This window comes from Benincasa hispida, chromosome 7 (assembly GCF_027475165.1).
Source record: "Benincasa hispida cultivar pf3 chromosome 7, pf3_genome.v1.1, whole genome shotgun sequence".
NCBI lineage: Eukaryota > Viridiplantae > Streptophyta > Magnoliopsida > Cucurbitales > Cucurbitaceae > Benincasa > Benincasa hispida.
In genome coordinates this window covers 37,295,076-37,305,039 of record NC_143484.1, presented here as the reverse complement: position 1 = coordinate 37,305,039, position 9,964 = coordinate 37,295,076, and positions in this window count along the sequence as shown.

Sequence of the window (9,964 nt, the reverse complement as noted above, 5' to 3'; positions counted from 1 at the left end):
ATTTATTAGTCCAAAGGTTGTTCTCACTTGTGTTTGGACTGCCCAACCATGGACTCTTTTTTAAAAAGGAAAAAACAATAATTAATACTTTTAGTCCATTTTAATTTATTAATCTCTCATAAATTTTAAAATTCATTCAAATTTAATCACGTTCAATTTTAGTTTATATACTTTTATAAATCTTGAATTTAATATTTACTTTACTCGTTTATTATAATGAGTTTCACAATTTTTTATTATATATTAACATAAATTTTGGAAGCATACTCACATATTATATTTTTACATGAAAATTATTATTATTCTTAATTTTGGTGGACTAAAATTAAAATTTATTGAAAGTACAAGATCAATTTTTTAACCAAAAAAAAATATTATTCTATCTCACTCACACATACACGCACGCACGCACACAAATTTTGAAGATTTTCGAGTGTTCTTCCAAAAAATAATCATATTTATACGTTTTATCTGTTACATGCTCTTCAAAATTATGCTTTTGAAACCATCATAGGTTGATTTAGTGGTAAATAGGAGGGCATAACCTTGATAAATGACTAAAAGGTCATGAGTTCAACTCATTATGGCCCCTAACTAAATTTAATATCCTACGAATTTTCTTGACACTCAAATGCTATAAAGTCAAGTGGGTTGTCTCGTGAGATTAGTCGAGATTCGTATAAACTGACTTAAATACTCAAGGATAGCAAAATAATAATAATAAAGCTTTGTTTCTAAGAATCTAATAAGGTCTAAACAATTTTTTTTTTTATTAGTGATAGGTTAATTAATGTTTACAATTTTAGAATACCAACATAACTTATTGAATACAAAATTAAAAAATAAAAAATTTATTGAATTTCTTTTAAAATTGAGAAATTATCTCATAGGTATATATATTAAAAAAAAAATGGATATGACAACTAGCTGGAAGATATTGTATATGCAATTTGGTAGGGGTAGATGTGCAAAGTATGTAGTCAGAGTCATTATTGTCAATTTTAAAATTTTGGTTTTCAAAGTATGAATCTGAAAACATGGAAGCAAAATTGCCCATCATTTCGTTTTTAGTGATTTATTGGTTTTGAAAATGACATTATAAACTATAAAAAAAAAAAAATCTCTCTCATAAATACCTGATTCAAACACTTCCTTCAATAGTAGTATCAGTACAATGTATAAAGATCCATTTTTTTAATATGGAAAAGATACTTTTTTTTTTTTTGTCCGATCTAATTTCTGTTTAGTCCTTAAATTATAAAATGTTACATATTTAGTCAGTAAATTTTGAGTGTGGTTTCAATTTAGTCTTTAAATTTCAAAATGCTACAGTTTTATTCTTGACATTTAAATTTGCTTCAATTTGGTCCCTATGTATGAAATTTTATATTTTTAACCTCAACTTTTCACTACTTCTGTTACTTTTTAAATTAAAATTAAACTTTCACTTCATAACTATTTTTAAATAATTAATAGAAATTGACATCAATAATTGAAAGTGAGTATTTAAAGAAAATTGAGGTTAAAGATGTGAAATCTTGAAATTCAGGAACCACAATTGAAACAAAACTCAAATCTCAAAGGTAAAATTATTTGTTTAATTTGAATTGTTTTTCTTTTACCAACAAAAGTTTAAACAAGGTTAATAAAAACGTTTAAACTATTAAACTAGTTGAGACACCTAACCAAAACTAATTATATTACCACTCTATTTAAACATCAATGCTAAAAATGTAATTTAAATATTTTTACCCCAACACTTGGTAAGGTGAATCAATTATTTAGCTTAAATTGGTACCATTGTTATTATCCTTACCTTAAATTAAAATTAAAAAGAAAAAAGAAAAAAAGAAGGTGCAATTTTCACCTAGAGTAAAATTTTGTGTTGAAGATTTGATAAGAAGTAAGAACATGTATTGTCCGCAACGAGTCATTTTTGGACTGAAGGATAGAAGTGACATAACAAAGAAGAGGAAGCTATCAGATAAAAAAACGATAATAAATAGACAAGCAATTCGGTCAAGAGGATGAACACAACTTAAGGAAAATGGCTAATTGCGGGTTTTGAGCCAAAGTAGCCTGATCAGCCACGGTTAAGAATGAGGTCAAGACCGACCTTTTCCATTTGATGAATGGAGCATACTACAACCTATTTGGATGTTGAGAAGAGGATGGTTTTGGTCAAAAGTCCAAACCAACCTCCTTAGGGCCTCAGCCAAGGATGAAGTTGGCCTCAGCCAAGGATAGGGTCAAGGCCAACCCGCTCCATTTGATGAATAGGACATAGTATGCCCCATATAGGCTTTAAGAAGAGGATGGTTTGGGTTAAAAGTCTGAATCAATCTCCTCGGCCTCGACTAAGGATGAGGTCGAGGTGAGCCTCAGAATTTGATGAACAGGGCATGAATTGGGCATGCCCTAGCCTATTTAGCTCCAGAAATAACTTAATATGACCCGAAAAACTCATATAAGGATGTCCTAGGTCACAGGATTCTACTCTAAATACTTCATTATGACTCTAGAGGAAGTAAGTCTATTATAATATTAAGACTCTCTACTTGCTAACACATATACGTTTTCTGACTTAAGCATTGGAGTTTGTGTGACTAAGTACCACACTAGTGTAGATCTTTTCATCTTGTAGGTCACTTTCTTCTCCAAATTATAAATTTGTTAGTGCAACCATGTGAAAATTAAGTGTATTTTCTCCTATCTAAATTTGGGCATCAACCATATATATCTTTTATTGGCACTCACAATTAATTATGAAATAAATGTATAGTATTACGATATTGAGAGAATCTTAATTAAAAAAACATATTGAGTTAATCAGCTTGTCCAATCATCAATATTATGCATGATTAAGCTTCATTTTACGTAAACCTTGATTTTCTTTTTTTCTTTTTTCTTTTTTTTTTTTACCGAAATTGCTCAGTTTTTTTAGAGATTTTTATTTATTTATTTATTAGTAAAATTAGTGTTTGACTTAGTAAAATTTGAAGACAATAAAAATTGAAACATTGACCTAATCGATATAGGGTTTAATTCGATGAAATTAAAACTTTGTGGTAAGAAGTGATACAATCAATTGGACTCAATCCATAAATACTTTTCTTTTTACTTTTAAATTTTAAATATGTTTTTAGCAACTAACTTCATTAATAAACAAAAATATTACGAGGTGCTCTCTTGTACCCCAGATGATTTGTCGAGTTGTTTGATCTGATGTACTCCTATATTGTTTTAAGTAAATTGAGACTTCCATTTGTCCCTTTCTTTGAGATGTGTTTTGAGAGACTTTTGAGTTAAGTTTGTATATTTTCTTTGTCTTCTGTTGTAATTCTTGTAGTTATGTTTTATTTGTCTTTTTTCCTCTATAAAATTCACTTTTGATCTTCATTGTAATTCACTATGTAAAAAAAATAACAAAAATATAAACTTCAAAGTTAAGCATGAAGATAAGACATGCATCACAGTATTGATTGTTTCTTCTTTTAAAAAAATTAATTAGTTAATTAAAATTTGAGTTCTATAGACTTGGTGTAATAGGAAGAAGCAAACAAGTATTTGCTTAAAATAAATCTATATTATATATATATACACACACATAATCACATAATACGGAATTTTTTTTTTTTAAAAAAAAAAAAAAAAAAAAAAAAAAAAAAAAAAAAACAAACCTTCTAATTTGGGGACAGAACACCCAATTTCTTTGGCCCACGTGGCACCCTTGGATTAATTAATAAGGTGGAATTTCCCTTTCAAATATAGCAAAATGAAGTCTTTTTTATTTGGTATTTTATAATACTATTTTTTGATCATCGTGATTAGTAGTGTTACGTAATTGAGACTTAATATTTAATTCTTATGTCTTATTTTTGAATTTCAAATTTAATTTTTAAAAATTTTATTTTCTGTCACTAATTAAAAAAATAGGTCTATTAGTTGTTAGAATATTACATCTTAAATAAATTTAATTGTATTATAGTACCGTATTCTATGTTAAACATGTTATTGTTATTGATAATTGAAAGATGATGAAGGATCAAACCATTAACATTTAAAATCATAATAAAAAAATATTTTTTTTTACGATATATAGAATTGGAGAATTGAACCACCTTAAAACTAATAATACAAACATAAGGTTAATTGAGCTATGCTAATATTAATAACCTTGTACAAAATTGTGCTAAAATTATGATAAATTCATATTAAGAAAAAGAGTAATGACTTAAAATAGGAAAAAAAAATCTAAATGTGAATACTAAAATAAACAAAATTGAAAAAAAAAACCATAAAAAAATTAAATATTAATTAAAATAATCACTTATTATATTGTATTATACAAGTGTCGAAGGTCAATTCACGTACCTCATTGTAAATATTAAAAGAGATATATATAACAATTGGCCTTTCGAAGACTATGGCTTAATTGTAATTGTGTATTTGTCAATTCCTTGTTCATGAAAAAAGTTAAATTATATTATTAACCAAATTTGTAAAAATTGCAATTTAATTATGAAAGTAAATCGAATGTCTATATAACTCTAATTTCACGTATTAAAGAAATTGTAGTGATTATTTTCCAACAAAATATGATTAACATACGATATTATATAAATGATTAGATATAGTCATGCTGCATCTAAATCTATGCACAATATTTTTTATATAATAAAAAATTAATCAATTTCTTTAAAAAAAATGCCACATATTAAATTTTTATCGATTTGATGTGTAGTCTAGATTGCATGAAAATGGATTAGTCATCCAAACTCTTTTTCATAATATTATATATAAAAAGAAAAAAATAAGCCTTCAATTATTTATCATCCATTAATAAATTTCCTTAGTTGATGTGACATTATATTAATAATTATTATTTGAATGTGTATTTGGGAAAGTTTCCATCTTTGTATTTTTTTTTCTTTTGGATATTTGCCATATATATTAAAATAAGGGAAAAATTCTAATATACCAATCTTTAAAATATTTGGAAATATGGAAGTGTTTACAAGTCAATTTTTTAATTTTTTAATTTTTTAATTTTCAATTTCGCCTTCCTTGTCTTGTCTTATTAAACACATTTTTCTTCCTTTTTGTATTTTCTTTCTTTTCTTCGATTGTTGCTTCTTTCTTTCTTTCTTTCTTTCTTTCTTTCTTTTTCATTTTCTTTTCTTTCTCCGATTTTTGTTTCTTCTCTTCTTTTTTATTTTCTTTCATTTGCTTCTTCAATCTTTTCTTTTTTCTATTTTATATCCTTTATCCGATTTTTACTTCTTCCATCTTTTTTTATAAGAATTATGAGGCTAAGTTTCGTACCCAAGACTTGAAAATACCTAATTCATAAGTGACTTAACGGCAACAAGTCAATCATCAAGTTTGATTATTATAACGAAACATTAAATATAAATAACAAATGAAAACAGATTTGAAAGAAACTATTTTTTTAGTCCACAAATTTGCACTATTTTTAGCAACATTTCTTAAAAGTTTGAAATAAGAAACGAGAATAGTTATTAAATAAATTTATTTCTCAAAAAATGAGAAATGCGATCGATATCAAATAGACCAATAGTTTTTTTTCCCTTTTTGATAGGACTTTAAGAGTGTCTATCATAAATAAACTTGAAAAAAAATGGCATAGATGGTCCAAAATGAAGGGCACAAATTGAAATATTTGTGTATGTGTACCATAATATTTGTTTACAAAATCAATCAAAGAAGAAGGGTTTGATTTGGTTATTCGTTGTTTTTACAAAAGTACCCTTGAGAGGTATCAAAAAGAAAAGGGACCGTATGAATGTTTGGAAATGACAAGGAAAGGGACAATAAGGTGGTCAGCAACTATCATTGATAGAAGCTACTGCTGATAGTATGTTATCATTGATAAAAGCTAACACTGATAGCATGTTATCGGTGATAAAGTGCTATAACTGATAGCATGATATCAGTGAGATCATTGATAGCATCTTATCAATGATATTATCAGTGAAAGAAGTTATCACCGATAACCACGATATTAGTGATATTAGTGATATCGGTGATAGAAGTTAGATAAAATCTATATATCCGAATTTCTATGAAAGTTCATAACTAGTTATAAAAGTCTATCACTGCTAGCCTTAAGTGTTAATATTTCGAGATTGATTCTAATTGATAAAAGTCTATTAGTGATAGCGACTGATAGCTGTTACCAGTGATAACCACAATAGAAGATTATTAGCGATAGCTATTATGTTAATCTTTCCAAGTTGATAGTCATTTATGAAAGTCTATCAGTGATAGCCACTAATAGTTTTTCATCACTATTATAATTCAATCTTTCAAAGTTGTTGGTTTCTATCAATGTTGATAACTACATATAAAAGTCTACCATTAATAGCCACTGATAGCCTTAACATTAATATTTCAATGTTGATTCTATTGGGGTTGATGCCCTAAATCTCGTAGGGTCCTATAGTCTGTAATTGTATTGTACAAACATCTTATTTATCTAATAAAATATGTGATATTTTATTTGACATTTAGTTGCATTAAACCCATAAACCAATAAACTAATATCCAAGGTTATCTTGTAGCTTATGTGAAGACATATAGATGAATCATATTTAAGTGATAACCTAAATGGTCTGTAGTAAATGGATAAGGCTGAATACCTTATCTTGGTGACATTACGAGTACGGCCCGTTTTGTAGATGTTACAATTGTTGTAAAGTGCTATAAATGATCTGATCCTGATCATTCATGTGGAGACATGTGAGTGGGGGTATTCTATACAAAGAAGTTTGTATAAGACCGGACCACGAAATAACTAGTCTTATTATATAACGTCATTTATAATATAGACTTATATTTCACCTGGATGACCATGGGTAACATGACCTAAATCCTGAATGAATTGTGAACTTCTGCCTATGAAGGCGGTCCTTTGATTTGTATGGGTGAGAATGTCCAGATCATCGACTCAACAAGCCTACCATTTTGGGGATTCTTCTGAGGAGTTGGGAACATAACTATATAAGAAGGAATTCACTCCTTCCCCATCGTCAGATAAATTGCTCCTTTAAGAGCTGATTTTGGGACTTGAACAATGTGGCGCCATGCCCTCTCTTAGCCCGAGAGGGGTTTGGTCATAGTTGGACTATGATTTATTATTCATTAGAGGGATCAGTAGTACTTAAGAAGTTATTGTTAACTAGTTATATCTAATGGACACAAAAATGTATCTGTAATGCGAATAGTACAACTGTCAGTCTTTAGTGAAGTGCCCGATAGTTAACAGATGGTGAATAATTTAATTAAAGAATTTAATTAATTATTCACGTATCGTTGGAGCTTTAAGCTACAAGTTTAAGAGATTAATGTTTTTTTTAATAAATAATGACAAAAATAGGGTTGGAGGGAAAGTATTCCCAAAAATAGGTTTTTAAATCGTGTACCGGGTACATGATTACACCTTAATCGTGTACCAGGTACACGATAAGCTCTAAATCGTGTACTGGATACACGAGTACCTGGCCACCTGGCACGCACAGTCTGTCGTGGCAGTCATGTAGGTTTGACTGAGGAAATCGTATACCCGGTACACGATTACCCTAAGTCGTGTACCCGACTTCCATACATTAAAATCTATGCCTGCCCCTTAGGTACACGACTTCCTCGCATTAAAATCTCTGCTCGCCCCTTCTTCTTCTTCACCGAAACGTTTTGGCTTCTCCATCGATTTCTGTCAATTCCGCCATAACTTCGATCGTTTTCCTCTATTTTGCTTTCTACCTTCCAAAATCTTATTGATTTTCCTCACCGAGGCCTCCATTTCACCGAGTCCTCCATTTGTTCCTCACCGAAATCTACCTCTTTAGCTGTCGATTTTTGCTCGCTTTTGTGGTATATTTCTTTCTCTAGTTATTTTTCAATATATTTTAAACTTAGAAATATATGTTTATGTATGTTTTTGGGCTGATCTTATATTTATGTGGTAAATCTTGAAGTTTTTTCTCTAGCTTATGTATGTTTTTTGGGCTGATTTGTATATATATGTATGTTTTTGGGCTGATCAATAAAATTCTTATATTTTTTATTTATATGTTTTTGTGCTGATCTAGTTTATGTATGTTTTTGGGCTGATCTTATATTTTTTTTATTTAGTTGGGCTGATTTAAACTTAAAAATATATGTATGTTAAACTTAAAAATCTTATATGTATTTGTTGGGCTGATCTTATATGTATTTGTTTGTAGATCTTAAATCTTAGATCTTATTTTTTTTTTTATTTGTTTGGTCTGATTTAAATATATAATTTATAAATAAACTTAGAATTAGATTTTGTTGGGTTGACATATTAATATATTTTTTTTGTCAACTATAATAGTTGAAAAAATCATAATAAATATGTCAATGCGTACTGAAAATGATGGAGATAGTGACATCGACGTTGAGGTTGATGAATTGTAGTGGTGAACATGATATTGAGTTGATACCGTTGGAAATGTTCACCCAAATAGATTGGAAAATGACAAATTCAACGTGTGAACTAGGGTCTACTCTAGAAGAAAGGAATGTAGGAAATGAATATTGTTTATATATTTATTTCGTGACCATTTTATGTAAGAATATAAATTAATTATATTTTTTATAATTTTAGATGGGGTGGTGTATTAGCTGCTGAACAATCAGCAAATATGTTGCTCGTGTACAGAAAAATATTCGACATGCCGATGCACAATCAGGTAGTAAATATGTATATAAATGAATATTTAAAACATTTTATATGTATACTTTTTTTTGTCAGGTTATTTGGATGCCATACACACAGATTTGGTCATCCTTACCTGATTATTATCGTGATGGTGAAGACATCTAGTTAACTGTTAACCCTCTTATATGCTTCCATATAGTAGAGTGGCATCATCCAGATCGTATGCTGAGACAGTTCGGTCTGCGACAAATGATATATTCGTTGTCCTATACACTCCCAACACTACACCAGATCGATTTAAGAGGTAAGCATGACCAAGACTGACGTTGAATCCATGCAGAATATTGATCTTACTGGCATAGACGATATGATCGTTGTGCACAGAGAGAATTAACAAATGGGCCAGCTGTATCAGACGACTACTTTCCCTGGTACAATTCGATCACGAGGTGATTTATCACACCTGATGGCACTTACTATTACTGCATGGTAAGAGATTTAAAATCAGACATTTTCCATATATATGATATGAATATTGTTTAATATTTATTTTTTTATTGTACAGAATAATTTTATCGCAATGTTCAACAATATTCAGTGCAGAACAACTTACCAGAATTGGGTTCAATGTGCCAGCAAACATTGATCAACGTAGAAGGTATTATTCAACAAACAAGACGACTCAATATTGCTGATACAGATCGAAGACGTATTCGTCGTAGACGACAGCGACAAGGATGAATCTAATTTAGAAGGACACGAAGACAACCCCCATGAGGGGTAAGGGCCATAGGGGTTGTTTTTAAATCCCACATTGTATTATTTTCAAATTGTAAATTAAAGAACTAATTGTAAATATTCTTTAATATCATGGACTTTTTTTTTAATATGAGTGCAAGATCTTTTCTTTGTAGATTAAATATATAATTAATTTTAATAATAAAAAAATAGTCAACAAACTTTAGAGAAAAAAAAAGAAAAAAAATTATAAGCAAATCGTGTACAGGGTACACGAGTTTGCTTGACCGGTCAACCAGTCAGCTGACGTGGTGCTGACTGGATTAAACGGTACTCATGTACTGGGTACACGAGTATGCTACATGGAAATCGTGTACCCGGTACACGATTCCACTACCCTAATTTTGTCAATACTTTCCCAAAACACCTTTTCTTAAAAATTGGTTCCCTCCAACCCTATTTTTGTCATTATTTATTAAAAAATATTATTTTAAAAAAATTGATATAATTACTATAATATAT